Raw genomic sequence first — 21,050 nt, forward strand, 5'->3', positions numbered from 1 at the left:
TCCAGAAGTCCTATACGCAGGCACGCAGGCCCTAATCTACGCTATTAGTAGAGACTCCTTCAACGCAGTCAATGGAATGCTGTTAATGGAGACTCCTTCAAGTAAAATGAAGGGTAACCACAGATATGAAGGTAGCCGCAGTAATATGGAGGTAGGCACTGTAATATGAACGCTATGATATGTTACAAAATGCTGTAGAAGAGAAGATTCTACACACTGTCCACAATGCATATAATATATGCAGCAATGAAGCAAATGCACAGCAACATGAATCCACAGGTCAATGAGACATCGTTGGTCAATAAGACAATGATATGTTGTGTATGAAGTCATGTATATATGCTGCACTTATGGCTATATATATATATATGCTGGATAGTCATGTATATACACTGGATAGTCTTGGTTATATGTACGCTGGTCAGGTAGTCAAGGGCAATGTTGCACGAAGCGCCCCCCCCCCGGTTCCAAGCCCCGAAGCGCGTCCTGTACGGAAGCGCCTAGGAAGCTTGGCCAAAAGCACGCTTCCGAAATTCGGAAGCGCCGCTTCCAAATTTTTTGCCGCTTCTTGGAAATTCGGAAGCGTGGTACGGAAGCATCGCTTCTAGGTCTCCGAAGCACGCTTCGTACGGCGCTTCGAAGGAGGAAGCGTACGCTTCTGAAAGAGGCCGTGCACAAGGCAAAAAATCATTTTTTTTTTTTAATTTATGTTAACTTAGCATAAAGGGGGTGGGTTAGGGTGAGGTTAGAGTGAGGTTAAGGTGAGGAATGAAGAGAATAAAGCCCCCATTCATTCCTCATTTTCTCACTTTGAGTTTATGAGAGTTAGAGAAGAGAAGAGAGGAGAAGAGAAGAGAAGAGAGGAAAGGAGATGAGAAGAGAGGAGAGCTTGAAGGAGTGAAGGAGGAGGAGCTAGGAGAAGGAGGAGGAGCTTGGAGCAAGAGCTTGGAAGACTTCATCTACAAGAGCTAAAGAGGTAAGTTCAAACCCCAAACTACCTTATTTTTTTGACAATTTTTTTGTATTCTTCTCCTCCCTCTCCTACTCTTTCCCATTGTTTCTACTTGCTCCTTTACTTACAAGTTGTCCACCACCTATATCCATATTCCAAGATGGTGTTCTTTTGGCTTCTATGTCTCATTCCACTCTTGGTTTTAATGATGGCAAAGGGGAATAGGAATAGAAGGGAAGAAACACAAGAGGACAGTGATCCCAATATGAGTGACCCAATGTATGATGAGGAGGAAGGGTTTGAAGAGGAAGGGGATGAACCTGAAGGGGACACTGAAACACAAGATGGGAAAGCTACATTAACACCCTTGTGGAACTATGTGACCAAACTTGATGGGGGAAAGGGTGGTGGATCTTACAGATTTGTGTGCCCTCATGGTTGTCATGGAGGAAAACCATATTGTGGTTCATATACCCGTGTGAGGAGGCATCTTTGTGGGGTGCTGGACAGTGATGAAAAAAAGGGTCCTGTGGGGGTACAAATTTGCCCAAACATTTCAACTGAAGAAAGAAGAAAATACATCCAAATAGAGGAGGTTGCACAACAAAAAAACAAGAAACAAAAAACTCATTCTGAATCAAGTGCAACCTCTAAATTTGGTAGCTGCTCATCTCCTCATGGTACTTCTGCAAGCTCTAGAGGTAGAAGAACAATAGGGGATTTCCTTAATGTTGTTGGGAGGGATGATGTGGATGGAAAGATAGTCCATTTTCTTTGTGCTTGCGGTGTACCATTCAATGTGCTTCACTCTCCCTACTGGCATGAAATGGTAAAGGCCATCAACGAAGTCCCAAAAGGATACAAGGCCCCCAACTATGAGAAAGCTAGAACAGTGTTATTAGAAAGAGAAAAAGCTAAGGTTCAAAGAGCTTTGACACGTTTTACAAATGAGTGGGTAGATTCTGGGGTATCCATTATATCAGATGGGTGGAGAAATATTAGAAACCAGCGTTTGATAAATGTTCTTGGTGTTTCTTCTAGTGGTGCAAGATTTATTACATGTCATGACTCCTCCTCCATCACTGCATCTGCACAAAACATTGCAGATCTCCTATTGAAATCAATCAAAGATGTTGGTCCGAATAATGTGGTTCAAGTGATCACAGATAATGCAGCAAATTGTAAGGCAGCAAGAAAAATTATTGAGCATACTTATCCACACATCTTTTGGTCTCGGTGCCTGATTCACACATTGAACCTTTTGATGCGTGATATTGTGAAGCACAAAGAATGTGGGTGGATTACTGAGCTTTACAGGAGAGGGAAGCAACTCATTAAATTCATCACAGGGCATACAAGGGTAAACTACTTCTATGGCACTTACTCCAAGTCGCAGTTGCTTAAAATTGCAAAGACAAGATTTGCTAGTTATTACCTCACCTTTAGGCGGCTAGTGAAGGTGAGACAATCTTTAACTAATCTGGTGTGTGTTGAATCATGGGATGAAATTAACACTGGCATAGATGGTGCTAATGCAATCAAGGACACTGTTCTTGACAGTTACTTTTGGGCACAGTTTAAATATGTTTTGCAATTCACCAAACCAATTTATTACATGATCAAGTTTGCAGATTCAGATCAACCAGTAATTGGGGAGGTGTATGAGCAAATGGATAGCATGTTGGGGCAAATTAAAGACATTGTTGAGCCTAGAGATACCACCTTGTACAATTATATTCGTGCAGAGGTGGAAAACCGATGGGAAATGCTAAATGTTCCATTGCATGCATTAGCATATGTTTTGACACCTAAATACTATCATCCATCATGGCTTTCAACACCAGCACCTAGGGGGGGAAGCAGGAGAAAACCACACCAAGATCAAGAGGTTCATAGAAAATATATGGCTGCATTGAGTAAATTAATCCCTGATGAGGAGGAGGCTGCATTGGTACGGAGACAGGTGAGCAACTATACGCTTAACAGTGGTCCATTTGGGAGCATGCATGCAATTAAAGATCGAGAGACTTTTTCTTCTCTTGAGTGGTGGAACATGCATGGAGGGGGTACTCCACTTCTATAGGCTTTGGCATTGCGGGTGCTATCACAGGTGGTAAACACTTCTTCTGCAGAGAGGTGTTGGAGCTCTTATTCTTTCATCCACAGTGTTAAAAGGAACAGGTTGAGTTTAGACCGGGCAGAGAGCTTGGTTTACGTTCATTACAACTTGCGATTGTTATCCCATTACTATGAAGATGCAAAGTCTAATAAAGACCTATTGATTTGGGACAAGAATCCAGAGGAGCCCAATTTGGAGGATGGAGTGTTGCGATTAGAGCAATTAGAGGATGCTCTTATCCAGGTATGTCCATTGTGGTATGAATTTTCCAATTTTTCCTTATAAAGCATTTCTCTAATTCATGTTTTTAATTTTTTTGTTAACTAGTGTTTTTTTTTTGCATGAATTTTTTGAGCGATTCCAGGATGATGATGATCGTGTTGATATGCCACCCCCACCCCCATCTGGTCCCTTGGTTCCTAGGTTCCATGGTTCAACACCAACAGCAGGGGGTTCTTCTTCATCAGTTTCAGTGCCACAACTTCCACAGGCACCATCTTCTTCATTGCCACCACGTGGAGGCCTGCCACCACGTGGAGGCCCGCCGCCACGTTCTCTTCGTGGTGGAAGGAGAAGAGATTAGTAGATATATTCACAATCTACTACTTTTTGTCATAGATTACTCATTAGACTTGTAGGCTTGTGAATTTGAATTTTGAACCTTTTTTGTCTCGGCGGTGACCAAGTGACATATTTTGTAAACATTATTATTTAAATTTTGGACATGACAAATGTTGACAGTTGCTCCTTGCTAGATAAATCATAATATGCTATGTTTTATGTTTTATAATATGCTTAAATGTTTTATGTTTTATAATATGCTTGAAAATTTGATGTATGTTTGTAATTGCTAGAATATAGATGATTGTTGTACATACTAGTAACTACAATGGAATCATGGATGCCATATCTATCTTGATTTATGCAAAAATATGCATGTTTTCAAGTCTTCTACAATTAATTTGGTATTTGGGATGTTTGTTTTGAGTATAAATGCAAAAAAATATAATATATATATATATATATATAGCAGACGCTTCCACGTCCCCGCTTCCAAAAAACGTCCCCGCTTCGTGCAACATTGGTCAAGGGTGCCACTACCATCAAGCCACAATGATGAAGAAGTAAACGCAGTCATGGTATTGGAGGAATACTAGAACTATAGCCTAGCTGCTTTGCTAGGCTGCAAGCCATAGCAAGCAGCTAAGGCTGATATGTATATGACCTCCATAATGAAGCAACAGAAGGGTATTATGAGAAGCATGATGAGCTGCATGATGGGTAGTAGTATGAGCAGCATGATGCATGATGTATGAGATCATGAGCATCATGGTAAATGTAATCATGTGCATGGGCAGCACAATGATGCATGGAGCATGGGCAGCTCATGGGCAGCATGATGTATAGGCAGTATGATGTAGCTCATGGGCAGCATGATGTATGAGATCATGAGCAGCATGATAATGCATGATGCAGCATGATGGTGCTACACAGTCAGGTGCAGCAAATGGATGAGATGCAGCACGATGATAGGTGGAGTCACCTTGGAGAATCAGTTGAAGCAGAATGTCTTCAACTAATCTTATTGTTATAGGAAATGATCTATGCTAGATCTAGATAAGTCAAAGTGTTGACTTTTGTTGTAAATGTACTCTCTCTCTCTCTCTCTCTCTCTCTCTCTCTCTCTCTTTCTCTGCTGAACTTTGAAGAACATAAAAGAAGAATTGATCAAGGGTTTCCCCACACATTGTGGGGTTTGTCCCTGGCTAGCGCCACATCTTGTGTCCTCTTGTCTTGGCTTGTCCTCTGCGATTTATATTTATGTTCTATCTGCAGTTTATCTTAATGCTGATGTGATTGCTAACTGTGAAAATTTAAATAAATTGCTCTAGCATAGAACATACCATAACTTAACACTATGACACTACCATACAACTATGACAATCCTATCACCTAACACAAACAATCCCTCTAGACACAACTTAACATAATCAGATTGTACAACCACTTATCTTTAGCTACCCTTCCACAACTCTATCACCACAGGTAACTGTCACACTTTTGTTGAAGCAATCTTGTAGTAATAAAGAACTGACTGTTGATGTCCTTGTAAGAATGAGACTTTGTTTAGGTGAAACCAGTCTTCCTTTGTGTCCTTGTAGCAATCATAAAATCAACAAAAGGACCTAAGCCGAGACCTTCAAGATGCTTGTCATGCTCAACTGCACTATTCAGCCTTACAATCTTCAATTTTTGCACTTGTCTTTATGTTACTGTACCCTTTCAGATTTAACTGTCTAGTCCTTGACTTCAGCCTTACAGTCTTCAATTTTTGTTGCACTTGTCTTTATGTCATTGTACCCTTTCAGATTTAACTATCTAGTCCTTGACTTTACTTCCTCGGCTACCACAGTTCTAACACAAGTATGTTGCTTCCCTTCATGGCTCTGTCTTGTGGGTGTCCTTTGCTTCTTCCTTATGATGATGAGGAGATTTCCTAGGGCTTGGTATGCTCTTCTTGATAGGTATCTACATCAACAAGCATTCAAGAAAGGAAACGCTAACAACAATCTCTATGTTAAAGTGGATCAAGATAACCTAACGATTATCGAGGTATATGTGGATGATATAATCTTTGGAAGCAATGATGACAGATTAAGTAAAGACTTTGCCACACAAATGCAAAGTGAGTTTGAAATGTCTATGCTTGGCGAACTTACATACTTTTTGGGGCTTCAGATATCTCAGCAGGATAAATGAATATTCATATATCAAACCAAGTACATCAAGGAAATGCTCAAAAAATTCCAGATGGAAGATTGCAAGCCAGTCCTTACCCCCGTGATAACAGGTTGCAAGTTAAGCTTAGAATATTCGTCAAAGGATATGGACCAAAGGTTGTATAGATCCATGATTGGTAGTCTCCTATATGTGACAGCCTCTCGTCCTAATGTGATGCAGGCAGTTGGACAAGTAGCAAGATTCCAAGCAGCACCAAAAGAATCTCATATTATTGTCGTCAAAAGAATTCTTCGGTATCTTAAGGGCACAATGGACTATGGTATCCCAAAGGAAATGATCTAGTCATCCAAGCTTATACAGATGTAGATTGGGCAGGAAGTGTTGATGATCGTAAGAGTACCAGTGGAGCAACATTCTATCTAGGTGGTTGTCTTGTGTCATGGTTAACTAAAAAGAAGTCTTCAATCTCGTTATCCACAGCAGAAGCAAAATATGTCGCGGCAGTAGCTTGTTGTACTCAAGTTCTCTGGATGAAGCAAACTTTGCAAGATCTTCAAGTCAAGTTTGATGAGCTTATTCCCATCTTTGGGATAACACCAGCGCCATCAGTATCTCCAAGAATCCTGTGATGCATTCCAAAACAAAGCACATTCCGATTAAATATCATTTTGTTAGAGAGCAGGTCGCCGAAAAGAATATCAAGCTTGAATATGTTGGCACAAAGGAAAAAATTGCTGACATCTATACCAAACCATTACCTCGTTAAGCATTTGAGTATCTTCGCCAAAAGCTTGGGATTCTCCTAAGTTTTCATTAAACTCTTTCTCTTATCTACTTGAGTAGAAAGGGGGAGTGGACGTGTGTACAGGTCCGCAGGATCGCTGTTTGTCAGGAGAGTTACCCTTTGCCATTGATGATAAAGGGGGAGAGAAGGCAATAGGAAGAGGTGTCATGATCACAGGGGGAGTACTTGTGCAACCATCAATGCCAAAGGGGGAGATTGTTGATTAGTGGTTGTCATTGATGTCAACCCAAGCAGCACCAGGGGCTACCCAGATCTTGCATGGATTTTTAATTTGACAACTCATTATTTTGCGTCAAAGATCTTCTCGACAGATTCTACTCATCGAGATATTTCCGTTGATATATGGTATGCCTCCCAATTCTTCACGGTTTGAGAGTTATTTGCATTTGAAGTCAGAAACCCTCATTAGTGGGCTAAAACCCCAGGGGTTGAGACATCACCTTATTCCCCAATGATTGTCAATATATGACAGGGATTCTCACCATAATCTCTCCTTGTATAAGTTGAATAACTTGAAAATCCAAAGATAGTGAACCAATCATTGACTTAATACACTCATGTGTCACCTACAACCACAGCAAAAAGGGTTAGTGTACAAATTCCTTAGAGCTTTAACAAACAATTTAATAAAAACTATTAAATTAAATTAAATTAATTTTATTAAAAAAATAATCCTAAATATCCTAAATATCCTCTAACATCTACCTAAGAAGCTCTTCTTCAACGTCTAATTAGCCCTTCTACACTCTATAAAAGAATTCCTCATACAACTCAATTAGTCAATGAATTTTTCAATACTATAGCTCTGAAATTTTGTTGTGGCCCTAGGGAATTTAACACAAGTATTTCAGGAAGGGTTAGGGTCTTTTTCTGGTTAAGAATTTCGTTTGTTGTTTGACACATTTCTACATGGGATTTATTGAGATTAATCTGCATTATGAAGATGACACAACAACGAGGGTTTGTTTAGAGGATTGGCACAAGTTCATTGTGAATATAGGGCCTTTTATCAAAGAAAACAAGGTCTAGTTTGTGGTTGCGTTGCTATTCTTTTCAGCCCTCATCTAGGGCACAAATAATTACACAACAGTCAGCAAACTGCATATTTATGGATCCGTTTTGTTCTTGCTTGTAACCAGGTAAGTTTGCGTTTTCTTTTGTGAATATGGCTTACATTTTTACATATTTGTTCTAGACCTGAGGCAGCGTGAGGGTTTCTGGGCCACTTTAAGAGGTAGGGTAAACTTTCTTATCGTATGGGCATAGACCTTGATTATACAATGGCAAAACCCTGTAATATACAATGACATACCTCTTATGATTGAGGCACGTTTTGTCTTCGTTGGCATCATTCTTCTACATTTGGCAAACTTCTAAAGATCATTCACATAATCAGCCTTGGAACAAAATTCGGGTATCTCTGAGGGTTCCCAAGGGAGTCCCAAGACGTAGGTCTAATGATGGGTCCCGAGTATATTTCCAAGGCTGAGTGTAATTCTGGTCCAAAGGAGAAATTCCAAAGGCTAGTCCCACAAAAGGTTGTAGGTATGATATCAATGCCTTTTTTAATCTCCAAACGTAGTTTGCTTTGTCAGTGAGTAGAAAACCTTCAAGTTGTTCAATGTAAACTTCTTCTTCCAATTCACCATTTAGAAAGACTGACTTAACATCCAATGGGTAGACCTTGATTTTTCTCGGGCATGCATAAGCAAGAAACATCCTGATAGCTTCCATTCTGGCAATGGGATCAAATGTTTCTTCAAAATCGATTCCTTCAACTTGTGCATATCCTTTGCAGACTAATATTGCTTTATTCCTGGTAACCTGGCCATCCTCATTCAATTTGTTTCTGAAGACCCATTTAGTTCCAATAACAATTTTATCCATTGGTCGTGGAACCAATTCCCAAGTGTCGTTCTTCTCAATTTGATCCAGTTCTTCATTCATAACTGCTACCCAGTGTTCATTTTGACAAGCTTCCTCAAAATTTCTAAGCTCAAAAGTTGCTAAAAGGGCAAGATGGGCTTGTTGTGATGAACGAAGTTGTCGACTTCTTTTGGTTCCAATTCCTTCATTTATGTTGTCAATGATCTGATTTGACGGATGACTCGTTTGATAAACCTTTTGGAGAAACTTCTTGTACATCCTGTTGATCATTTCTTATTTCTTCTAGGTTGACTAGTGTTTCCTTATTTGATTGGTCTTGTTCTAGAGCTTCTTCTTCATGCTTCACAGATTCTACCTCAAGCCCCTCAGATTTGCTTGAAGAGACGTCTCATTGTTATCCTTTAGAACACAGTCTTCGTCAAAAGTAACATTTATACTTTCAACTATTTGCTTTTGTCTCAAATTGTAGCATCTATAAGCCTTTCTTTTGCGCGAATGACCAACGAAAATACCTTCGTCAACACGGGAATCGAACTTGCCCAACTTTTTTCCTTCTCTTTTGATGTAGCATTTACTTCCAAATATTTTGAAGTATTTGACATTAGCTGGTCCTCCTTTCCATAGTTCATATGGAATCATGTTACAATTGTTCCTGAGCAGGCCTCTGTTTATAATGAATACGGCAGTATCAATTGCTTGAACCCATAATTAATCATCTAAGTTTGAGTCTTTTAACATGGTTCTAGCCATTTCCTGTACGGTTCAGTTTTTTCTTTCAGCTACTCCATTCTGATGTGGTGTTCTGGTTGTTGAGAATTGCCTTTTTATTCCATGTTCGTCACAGTATTGCTGAAATGCTTTGGACGTGAATTCTCCGCCATTATCTGATCTTAGACATTTCGTCTTCAAATTGGTTTTATTTTCAATCAATTCCTTATAGATCTTGAAACATCGGAATGCCTCAGACTTTTTCTTCAGGAAACCAATGGCAATCATTCTAGTGTAATCATCTATCATTAACATAAAATATAATTCACCATCTAAACCTTTTGTTCTCATAGGACCACATAGATCAGTATGTATTAGTTCCAATCGACGTGACACAAAATGTTTCTTTGTCTTGAACTCGACTTCTGTCTGTTTGTCGTGCCAACAAGATTCACATATCGAATTGGTAGGTTTTCAGATTTTCTGCATTTCTCTAACTGCTTCCTTTTTGTTGATCTTGACCAAATTGTCGAAATTTATATGTCCATCCGTTTGTGCCATAACCAGCTCTCGCCTTCTTTTGGCAAGAAACACCCTTTGGGTGTCATCCAAAATATATATGTCGTTTGGAGCTTTGCTTGCTGTAACCACAATTTTACCAAACTAGCCTTTCCTAATTTTACATTTCTTCGAGTTGAATAACATCATGTGCCCTTGATCGCACATTTGTCCAACACTGAGCAAATTGTGATTCATATTTTCAACCAGCAACACATCTTTTGCTAATGCATCCTTGCTTCCAAGAGTGACCGTACCTGCTCCTATGACGTTTGAAGACCCATAATTTCCAAAAGGCACTATTCCATCATTCTTTTCTTTCAAGGATATGAACTTATTTCTATCTCCAGTCATATACATTGAGCAACAATTGTCAACATACCATATGTTTCTGTTGCTTTGACCCTTGAGAGCGAGAGCACACCTTTCAGTCTTCCTTTTCCATACTTGTTCATTCTGATTTTGCGAGAATTCCTTTGAAGAAGTTCCAAGTCTACAATCTTTGGCCAAGTGTCCAAAATTGTTACATTTGTAACATTCGGCATCATCTCTCAAATGATCAAATCTATTGATATTCTGCTGAAATCTGGAATGAATTATATTCATTCCAATCATACATGCGACACTCTGCAGCTATATGTCCAAACCTTCCATATGAATAACAATGCCCATAAAAGATAGGTTGATACCTGGGAGGAAATCTTCTTCGATGAATTGTCTTCCAAGGTTCTTCATGCGAGTCTTGATCTCTTGATCTAGCTGGGAGATCTACCTGCTTGGTACAGGTAGATCTTGCATATCCATCTTCTTTAATTCTCATAGAAGGACTTGACTCCTTTTCGAATTTTTCTTTCTAACCAAGACCAGTCTTGTCGCTGCATGATCGCTAGTTGCTGATGAGTTCGTCCAAAGTCTTTGAGTTGTTGGCATAGGTTTGAAGAGTTTTTCCATTTTTTACTTCCTTTCGTAAAGAAATGATTTCAACTTCCAATGCTTCTCTTTCCTCTTTGCTTTCCTTTAATTCTTTCCTGAGCGATTCTTCAATTCGTTTGTATTCTTCAACCTTGATTTTAAGATTTAGGACTTGTTCCCTTTCTATCTTTAATTCGTCCTCAAGAGTGTTGACATGCTTCTTCTCGGCCTTAAGCTCTTTGATAACCCTGATCACTTTGTTTTGAAATTCAACATTAGTCATTTCTTCTTCTTCGTCTCCTTCTTCGTCAGGTGCCTCTTGCTTATTGTGCTTGGCCACAAACAATACTCGTACGTTGAATTCTTCTTCGTTATCACTGTCTTCTTCGGATGAGGAGCTATCTTCTTTGGAGAAGAAACTTTTCTTAAACCATTTCTTCTTGCCTTGCTTGTTGAACTTCCTAGGACTTTTCTTTCCTTTCGTAACAACCTCATTTTTGTGAGGACATTTGGCTACAAAATGCCCAATCTCACCACAATCAAAACATATTAATGGAAGTTTACCTTTGAATTTTCCCATACTTGTTCTCATTTTCCGCGTGAAGTAGGCAAACTTTTTATCTGAGAATTCTTCTTCATCTTCTTCCTTTTCCTCATCCTTACAATTGCAGGTTTTTGCTTTCGGAGTCTGCTTCTCCTTACTTTTCTTCCTAGATGCGGCAAATGTTGTTTCTAAGTGAGATGTGTCATCCTTTTCTTCAATCCTCATTTCATATGCTGTAAGAATTCCATGCAATTCATATATGCTAAGATTGGTCAGATTTGATCTATCTTCCAAGACTAATACCTTAGGGTTAAATCTTGCTGGCAAGGTTCTGAAGATCTTTCGAACAACAATTTTCGTTTCAACAGGTTGTCCCAAACCTTCCAATGTATTTATTGTTTCATCAACACGCTGAAAGTATGCAACAATATCTTCATCTTCCCTCATTTTGAGTTGCTCAAATTTTTCCCTAAAAATTTGAAGCTTTGCTTCTTTCACCTTTGAGTCACCTGCATATATATTTTCAAGCTTGCCCCATACCTCTTTAGCAGTTTTGCAACTCAATAACTTAAGATAAACATATTTGATAAACACACTGATAATAAGATCTTTAGCCTTTGCATCATATACCACATTTTTCTTACCTTGTTCATCCTGGGTCGGTGTGAAGCCTTTGTCAATGATTTCCCATACTTCGTATCCTTGCACCAGCAAATGAACCTACATTCTTCCACTCTAAAGTGCATAGTTATTTCCATTGAACAAAGGAACTCTATTCTTAGTATACTCCATGATCTCCTTCCAATTGTTAGACTGTTATTGAAGGAACCAAGCTCTGATACCAATTGTTGGAAACACTGAGGGGGGGGTGAATCAGTATTCCTTAGCAATTAGAACTTTTTAAATCTTTCAGAGCATTAGGTAATCTTCAATTATTATTAATGTTTATGCAATAAACAATAGAACACAGTAGGCACAAGAATTTTAGGTGGAAAACCCCCTCCGAGTCAAAAAACACCAAACGCTTTTCTAGTAAATTCTTTAATCTCCAGCACCAACTGAAATGAAAGTTACAACTTCCTAGAATTCTAGAAAAGCATTCTTCTCCAACTCCCACTAGAAGGACGCCCCAACGCCCTAGTTCCTTCAGTAGTCAACTGAATGGATGCCCCAACATCCTAGACCAACCTACCACCCTGAAGTGTTCACAAGCTCCAACCTGTAGGTGACTTCATGCACCTACCTAGCACCTCCCTGCCACCCTATAATGACCAGAAATGAGACAAGAGTGTGGACTCCCGTACCAGGGACAATGATCCACAATACAATATGATTTACAATGATTTTCTTATACTTGACCAATTACCCAATCACACTATGACCTACTACCTAACCATGACATCATCCAACAATGACTCCTATACCTCCCAACAATGCCTCTTCAACTCTAGGCAAATTGACTCTTTTACAATAATGACTCTTTTACAATTTTACAATGATGATATTTTACAATACTAACTCTTGACAAGAACTGACATTTGACTTGACACGGCTTCTTGGATCACTTGCAACTACTGAGGTACTGTCGTGCTTGCTTCAAGTAATGGTACTTTGGCACTGCACGCCCTTCTAGTATGTGTCTGAATTGTCCTAAAGTGTCCTCCTTCCTGCACATGCATTAATAAACAAGACCCAAACCAATACACAAACAAAATACTTACATTGTCTTGCAAAACACATGTCAAAGAAAAGTTCACAATTTAAAATGTAAACATTGATTGAACGTACCTTGTTGTAGCATATTACCATTGACGGTGGGTGTGTGGTCCTTGCTAGTTGTAGTGACCTTTTGAATGCATATTGTGACACTACCATATAACTATGACAATCCTATCACCTTGTTGTCGCACAAAGTGTCTAGGCACCGCGACAACGCTCAGAGTAAGGGTTGTAACTCTTGATCCTTACTCACTCCATTTAGACTCTCTCCTAGGCGAGTCAAGGGGGGTAGTCTCTAAGGTAAATGGATGAGAAACCTGTGGAACACGGCCTTTACAAGATTTTAATGATGGACAACTTGATGAATGTAGAATAAGTTTCAGTAAATTAAAATAGATGGATTTAAAATAAGACACAATTACAAGATATAAATGACTACAGACCAGTGCCTTTAATATTAGCATTAACCACCTGGATGCGGGTGAAACTCAAGGTTATTAATGGCATTACGGAGGAGTGACGGCGCTCGGCCCAGCCAGCTGCTCGCAAGCGCTCTTTTCCATGCTCAGTTATGGCACCCGCAAACTCACCTAAGGCGAGAGCAGGTCCGCCTGCAGGACACCTTTAATGGTCGCTCCGGCCGAGATAAGGATGCTATTCGATTTAACATGGCGCCCATCAACCCCTCTGTCTGCCCTCCCTCCTTCAGCATTTGCCCGCTCCAAGCAGGAAACCCCTACAGTAGAACTGTTACAGGAAAACGTTGTTGGCTTCTTTGTTGTCTTGACTTTGGAAATGGGTTTCATTACTCCCATTCCCAGCTCTGCCCTTTGAACCCTATTCAGGAGCCCTCTGCGCATTCTCTGCTTCCCATCCAGGCTCCCAATTCTCCTGAGCTTCTCTTCCGCCGCATTACCATGGTTCGTCACCGCATGAGAAGCCGCCAAGGAGGTAACCGAGGTGGTAGCGCTCGCTCTCAGGCAGCGCAAAGCGTTGATCAGCCACCACCACCTGCCTCTCCGCCTTCGTCTCAGGCCAATTCTCCCCCTCCTAGTCCACCCCGCAGACACTATCCTCACAATGCATTCCAGTCGACTCATTTCAGGTTCCAAAGCAACCTGAATCGGCCCATTATCACTGCTAATATAACCATCATTTTCTCTGAAGAAAAAGAACAGCACAGTGCTCCAGCGCGAAACTCTACAGAGCAACCTCAGGACATTCGCAGAATAGCTGGTAGTCATGGCTCTGAGCAGCTCCCGGTGGAAGAAGGCAAAGCAGCAAGGCATGGTAGACTACAGGAGGAAGGTGATACCGCATGCGACACTCGGCAACCAGGTGGCAGCACTCATGGAGCCACAATTTCAATGGCTATTGCCGGCAGCTCAAGCGGCACCCTTCAGGCGACGAAACCTCTAGGTGGCAAGGCAGATAGCGACGTGGCGAAGGAAGGTGAGATCTGGTATGGGAACGCTTGCCCCGTCGTTGAGGAGACTCCGGACCAGGACGTCGCTATGTGATGCCACGTGGACTCCCAAGTGCCATCTCAGAGTTTTGTTGCTGACTAGTTAGGTTATGTCGTTTGTGGTTTTGTTTCTCATATACATGTTTAGCAATTATGTCCTGTTTCTCAACTGCTTCAAATGGTGTTGTCTCAAGTCTTCATTCTGGTTTTATCGTTGTATTCCCGATCTTCTGCATGATTTTTGTAAAGTTTAACTAGTTTTCCCAAGTATGGGACAGTTTTGATAACCAGAAGGAACTCAGTGGTTCTCGGCTAAGGCTACAGCCTCATTGTAATTATATTTTTCTTTCCTTTTAATAGAATTAGTTTTACAGAGAAAAAAAAATATTAGCATTAACCATAGACTAAATAAAACAAGTTATCCAGAACAATTTTCCAATATGTGACGAATAGTGACAATCAGGTATGATCAATATAAACGCCCAAAACTGTATCATGCAAGAGATTCCAGATTTAAAATGATTTTTGTTAAGAATTCAGATCTAGAACATTTAACTTCCTCCAATAGTCAATATGATTTAAAATGTTTATCGCACTTGACATAGAAAATTCATGAAAATTTAAGATTTTACACTCAATCACCAAAGATACCAAGGAACTTTAAATTAACACTTTAATTATTACTTAGGCAATTTGAAAAAGTAAAATAAAAGAAAGGGTTAATAAATTAAAATTTTAATGGGCCATAAGCCACATTAAAAATTTTAATGTGAATGCCCAAATCCCTTTAATTTATTTCATTTCTAATTTTTAGATTTTTTTTAATTTTTAGAAGTTTTTAATGTTTTAATGTTTTGAGACATTTTTAATAAAAATCAAAAATCAAAAATAAAATGGAAAACAAAATCAAAAGATCATAAATAATATATATATATATATATATATATATATATATAAATGAAATGAAATCAAGTCAAAATATTTAAAAAAAAATAAAGACCAAAGCAAAATCGGATCTCAAATAAAAAATGAAAAAATATTCTAACCTTGATCCTAATGGATATACAAATAACATAAAAGTGGAACGAATAGAAAAATAAAAAGAAACTATCTAAACTAAATATAAAAAATTAAGAATCAAACCCAAACTTCAAATAAAGAAAATAAAAACTACACTAACCCTAAAGGAATATACAAATGAAATAAAAATAAAAATAAAAGAACTAACTAAACTAACGCAGCATACATGAAATAAATAAAAAATTCGAATGTTTTTGTTGTTTGTTGTTTGTTGTTTGTTGTTTGCAGGTGCGAAGCTCGACGGCGTTGACGGTCTCTACGCGCAGGCAGCTGGTGGACGGACAGCGAGGAAGAGAATGCGGGTAGCAGAAGAGGATGGATTTTGAGGGTTAAACTGCAACGACGAGGGAATTTGGTCGATGAAGCAGCATGCAGGTTGAAGCTGCGATCAAGACAAATGGTTGTGGCAGCGTAGGAGGGATGGAGGCTTTTTGCAAGTCAATGGAGGGCGAGGAGTTGGCACTGGAGTTGCGATGAAGGAGAAAGTCGCAGAGTGAAGAAAGGGCTGAATGTAGATGCAGAAGGCAGCACGCAGGTTTGATGGGCGAGCAACAAGGATGAGGAGGGGATTATGGAGTTGTGGCAGCGGATTCGAGGGTAAAACGAAAATGTAAAATGCGTGGAAGGACCAGCGGATAGAAAGGGGGACGGCGCAGGGAGAATGAGAGCCACGAATGCAAGAGAAAACGCAGGTCAAGTTAGACGCAGGTTTGAGAAGCGATTAGCGGGCAAGGGACTTGAGTATGGCAGCAGATTTTGTTTTTCTTGCAGACTTCAGATAGCACTGACAGCGAGGGATGTAAAGAATTTAGAAATTTGCACAGTAAACCCTAAAACCAGGCAGCGAATCAATCTGCAAAAATGGTGGCCCAGAACTTCTTTAAATCCACCAGAACCATTTTAAAATTTTTTTTCCACAAATCTTAATTTAAAATTTCAATTCCACTTGCTTCAGATTTAACCCTGAAACCCTCACGAAATTTCCAGATCAAAAATAACTTTAAATCATTGGACTGCAAAAATCTGGATAGAATCCCTGCAAAAATGATGTTGATGAACCCCAAAGATTCAGATCTTACCCTCCCAGACCTAGATCTAAACTCTACATAGTTTTCTTCTTCAGATCTGTAGCTGCAAGACAACAAGAAACACCCAAACGATATATACAATGATAAAAACTAAAACCCATAAAACCCAAGTCAGAAAAACGAAAATAATTACAGAGCTATGCACATGAATGACAAATCTATCGAATCTAGGCAGCGTGAGTCCAACTCCACTCGCGGATCTGATAATCTAAAGCTCTTAACAGCCAGATTCATCAATTTCGCACGTAAAAAATTTAAATTTTTAAAGTTTAAAGGAGGTGCTAAGCTCAAAACCCTTCATGCATCACCAGTAAAAATATCTTATGATAAGCCCAGGATCAAATTAAGTTGGGCTCTTCAAAAAACATGGATCGGGAGTTGGTTGGTCTAACTGAAAACTTCCCCGAACGCCTGATGATCTAAAAATCAAGACTTTCCTGCAAAACTCAATTCAGCCATCAACATAGAGCGAGAAAACAATAATAAAACTCAGACAAATAGAGATACCTGCTATTACGTTCAGAATTTAGATTATTATTCAAACCCCAGCGACTGAGCAACTCAAATTGCTCTTCAAACGCTATTATCAATGGCTAAAAAAAAATTACGCATGAAAATCGACACATCTTACAGTGTTTCCACGAAGAGTAACACCGGCGAAGATTAACCCCAAAATCTTTCTTTATTATCCAAAAAAGGTTACACGAGAGCTTTTCACTTAGCACACGATCAAAAGATCGGATGAATTGACTGACAAATGACTTCCTATTTAAAGATAAATCCTCCAACAGCTAGTTCAAGTGATCCTCGTCAAAGCAATCTCAACTATTGATGAGGATCAAAATTTCTTTTAATCTCATCCGTCGAAATTTTAAAACCCGAGGAAATTCGAATTTTTCAATTAAACGCATTTTAATTAATTCAAAAAGTAAATTTTTGAATTAATTTCCTCAAAAATTTGACTTTGACTTAACCCCAGGGACCAAAGGCTTAAAATTTAGCAAAATAATTAATTTACCTTAGTCCCGAGACCTTTTAAATTTTGATTTTTAAAGACCGACGAATTTTGCCTTTGGAGAATTTAAATTTACCTAGGACCTAGAATTAATTAAATTTCTGGCTTAGGATTTTAATTAATTTTTTGGCCAGAAAATTTAATTAATTAACCTATGAGGGGATAAATTATTTTTTCCAACCCTCAAGACACTTTACATCATAATTTTCATATTTTTACATCATAAGGGGGAAACCCATTTGAAAAAGACCCTCACAAACTACCCATTTCTGCGACACAAATATAATTTAGCAGACCAAACAATTTGTAATAAAATAACCTAACCAAATAGTTAGGATTATTCCCAAATCACTTTTACATAGACTTGATCTATAACACTAGGACTCGCCTAAAATCCCAGTGACAAAATCCATTCCGGCTTTGGGGTACAGCTGAAGGAAAACTCTGCAGACCATTCGAGAATGGATCGGTGAGACAAAATACCTCCCGGAAAGTAGATCATCACTAGGAAAGTAGGTTTACCTTTGCAATCACATACACAACACAGATCTGCTGAGATTATTTACATTATACACATGCAAAATGGGTTTACATTATAACATGATGATCAAGCTGATGATGATAGTTGGACCACACGAACACATCGATCAGACGCTATCCCTTTTGCGAAAAAAGGGGAGGTACTGCTATGGGTCGTTGACACGTATTGATCAACACACCTAACACAAACAATCCCTCTAGACACAACTTAACATAATCTGATTGTACAACCACCTATCTTTAGCTACCCTTCCACAACTCTGTCACCACAGGTAGTTGTCACACTTTTGTTGTAGCGATCTTGTAGTAATGAAGAACTGATTGTTAATGTTCTTGTAAGAATGAGACTTTGTTTAGGTGAAGCCAATCTTCCTTTGTTGTCCTTGTAGCAATCATAAAATCAACAAAAGGACCAAAGTCGGGACCTTCAAGATGCTTGTCATTTTCAACTGCACTATTCAACCTTACAGTCTTCAGTATTTGCACTTGTCTTTATGTCACTGTACCCTTTCAGATTTCACTGTCTAGTCCTTGATTTCACTTCCTCGGCTACCACAGTTCTAACACAAGTATGTTGCTTCCCTTCGTGGCTCTGTCTTGTGGGTATCCTTTACTTCTTCGTTATGATGATGAGGAGATAGAGTTCATCTGAGACTTCTGAGATATATGTTTTATCTTCTTTGTTGAGTACTCAGAGATACCCGAGTTTTGTTCCAAGGCTGATTATGTGAATGATCTTTAGAAGTCTGCCAAATGTAGAAGAATGATGCCAACGAAGATAAAACGTGCCTCAATCACAAGAGGTATGTCATTGTATATTACAGGGTTTTGTCATTGTATATTCAAGGTTTGTGTATATTGCCAATAAAAATGGATCTAATCAAGCCCTAATAGGGCTACGCATGCCTCACGTAAGCTTCCAACAAAAGGACCAAACCCTATACAATAAGAAAGTAAACCCTACCTCTTAAAGTGGCTCAGAAACCCTCACGTCGCCTCCGGACTAGAACAAATATGTAAAAAAGTAAGCCAGATTCACAAAAGAAAACGCAAACTTACCTGGTTACAAGCAAGAACAAAACAGATCCATAAATACGCAGTTTGTTCACTGTTGTGTAATTATTTGTGCCCTAGATGAGGGCCGAAAAGGAATAGCAACGTAGCCACAAATGAGACCTTGTTTTCTTTGACAAAAGGCCCTATATTCACAATGAACTTGTGCCAATCCTCTAAAGAAACCCTCGTTGTGTCATCTTCATAATGCGGATTAATCTCAATAAATCCCGCGCAGAAATGTGTCAAACAACAAACAAAATTCTTGACCAGAAAAAGACCCTAACCCTTCCTGAAATACCTGTGTTAAATTCCCTAGGGTAAGATGTTAGAGGATATTCAGGATACTTGGGATTATTGTTTTTAATAAAATTAATTTAATTTAATAGTTTTTGATAAATTGCTTGCTTAAGCTCTAAGGAATTTGTACACTAACCTTTTTGGTGTGGTTGTAGATGACACATGAGTGTATTAAGTCAATGATTGGTTCACTATCTTTGGATTTTCAAGTTATTCAACTTATACGAGGTGAGATTACAGTGAGAATCCTTGTCATATATTGACAATCGTTGGGGAATAAGGTGATGTCTCAACCCCTAGGGTTTTAGCCCACTAATGAGGGTTTCCGACTTCAAATGCAAATAACTCTCAAACCGTGAAGAACTGGGAGGCATACCATATATCAACGGAAACATCTCGATGAGTAGAATCCGTCGAGAAGATCTTTGATGCAAAATAATGAGTTTTCAAGTCAAAAAGCCCATGCAAGATCAGGGTAGCCCGTGGTGCTACCTGGGTTGACATCAATGACAATCACTGATAATCAATGTTTAGGCTCAACTTTGTGCTTCGACTGCTCATAACAATTCTTCAACTTTCAAATGGCCTCCTCCAACGATCTAGGCTCATCGAACTCAATCTGGTCTCTGTATGAAACTGGCAATCCACTAATGAATCTCTAAACCTTGGCCTTCTCCTCCCTGAGGTAAGGCACATATCTCAACAGCTCCAAAAATCTGCTAGTATACTCATCATCTGTCATAGAACCCATCCACAACTCATAAAAATCCTTAGCTCTATCATCATAGTACCTCTCAGACAAGTACTTCTTCTTGAAGAGCCTTTCAAATGCATGCCAAGTCAAATCTTCCTCATGTATACCTTTGACATTCTTCACGTCTTCCCACCAAATATTTGCTTTACCTTTAAGATTGAAAGTGGCTATCTTTGCTTTAATGCTTTCTTAATAGTCATGCAATCGGAAGAATTTCTTCATACCCAACAACTATCCCTCTGCATCCTATGATTTCTTCATCTCTCCATCAAAGGTAGGTGGCTTTGCCTTCTTAAACTCATCCAACAAGTATCCCCTATCACTCCTCCTGTAAGGATGATAACAATGACGATCATGATGCCTATCAGAACCAGAACTGGAATAGTACCTGTGTCGATCACCTCTCCTATCTGGAGTGTCCAACAACCTGCCATCTCTGATCATGTCAAATCTATCCGACCTGTGTCTACTAGGAGACCTACTGCCATATGCCCCATTAGTTTCCTCATGTCCATGGCTAATCCGAAGTGGTCCCTGTCGCTACAAATCTAACAAACTTTGAAGTAGTATCGCATTCACCTCTGCTTGTTTCTCTTGTGCCTGCATGATTTTGTCATTGTCTGCTTTACAACTCCTTATTTCTTCCTTCAGGCTTCTCAATGTGTCTGCCAAGTCAAAAGAGTGCCCCACACCACACTGCCCATTTGATGCATAGGGAGATTCTATGTAGTCTACCACCTTGCTAGCCATCTGATCTCTTTCCTGCAAGGCATACTATGTCAGCTAAACCAAATCACAATAAACCAACG

The 21,050-nt window shown here is 39.3% G+C and overlaps 1 protein-coding gene across 2 annotated transcripts in view; it reads right to left on the bottom strand.

The window, feature by feature from the left end:
* LOC149186807 (uncharacterized) overlaps positions 1-21,050 on the bottom strand; it is a 361,700-nt gene that overhangs the window by 144,459 nt on the left and 196,191 nt on the right. The window lies entirely within an intron of this gene.

The sequence above is a fragment of the Pinus tabuliformis genome, chromosome 3_1, assembly GCF_031772625.1.
Source record: "Pinus tabuliformis cultivar Carrire ecotype Pingquan chromosome 3_1, CPIR1, whole genome shotgun sequence".
Classification (NCBI taxonomy): domain Eukaryota; kingdom Viridiplantae; phylum Streptophyta; class Pinopsida; order Pinales; family Pinaceae; genus Pinus; species Pinus tabuliformis.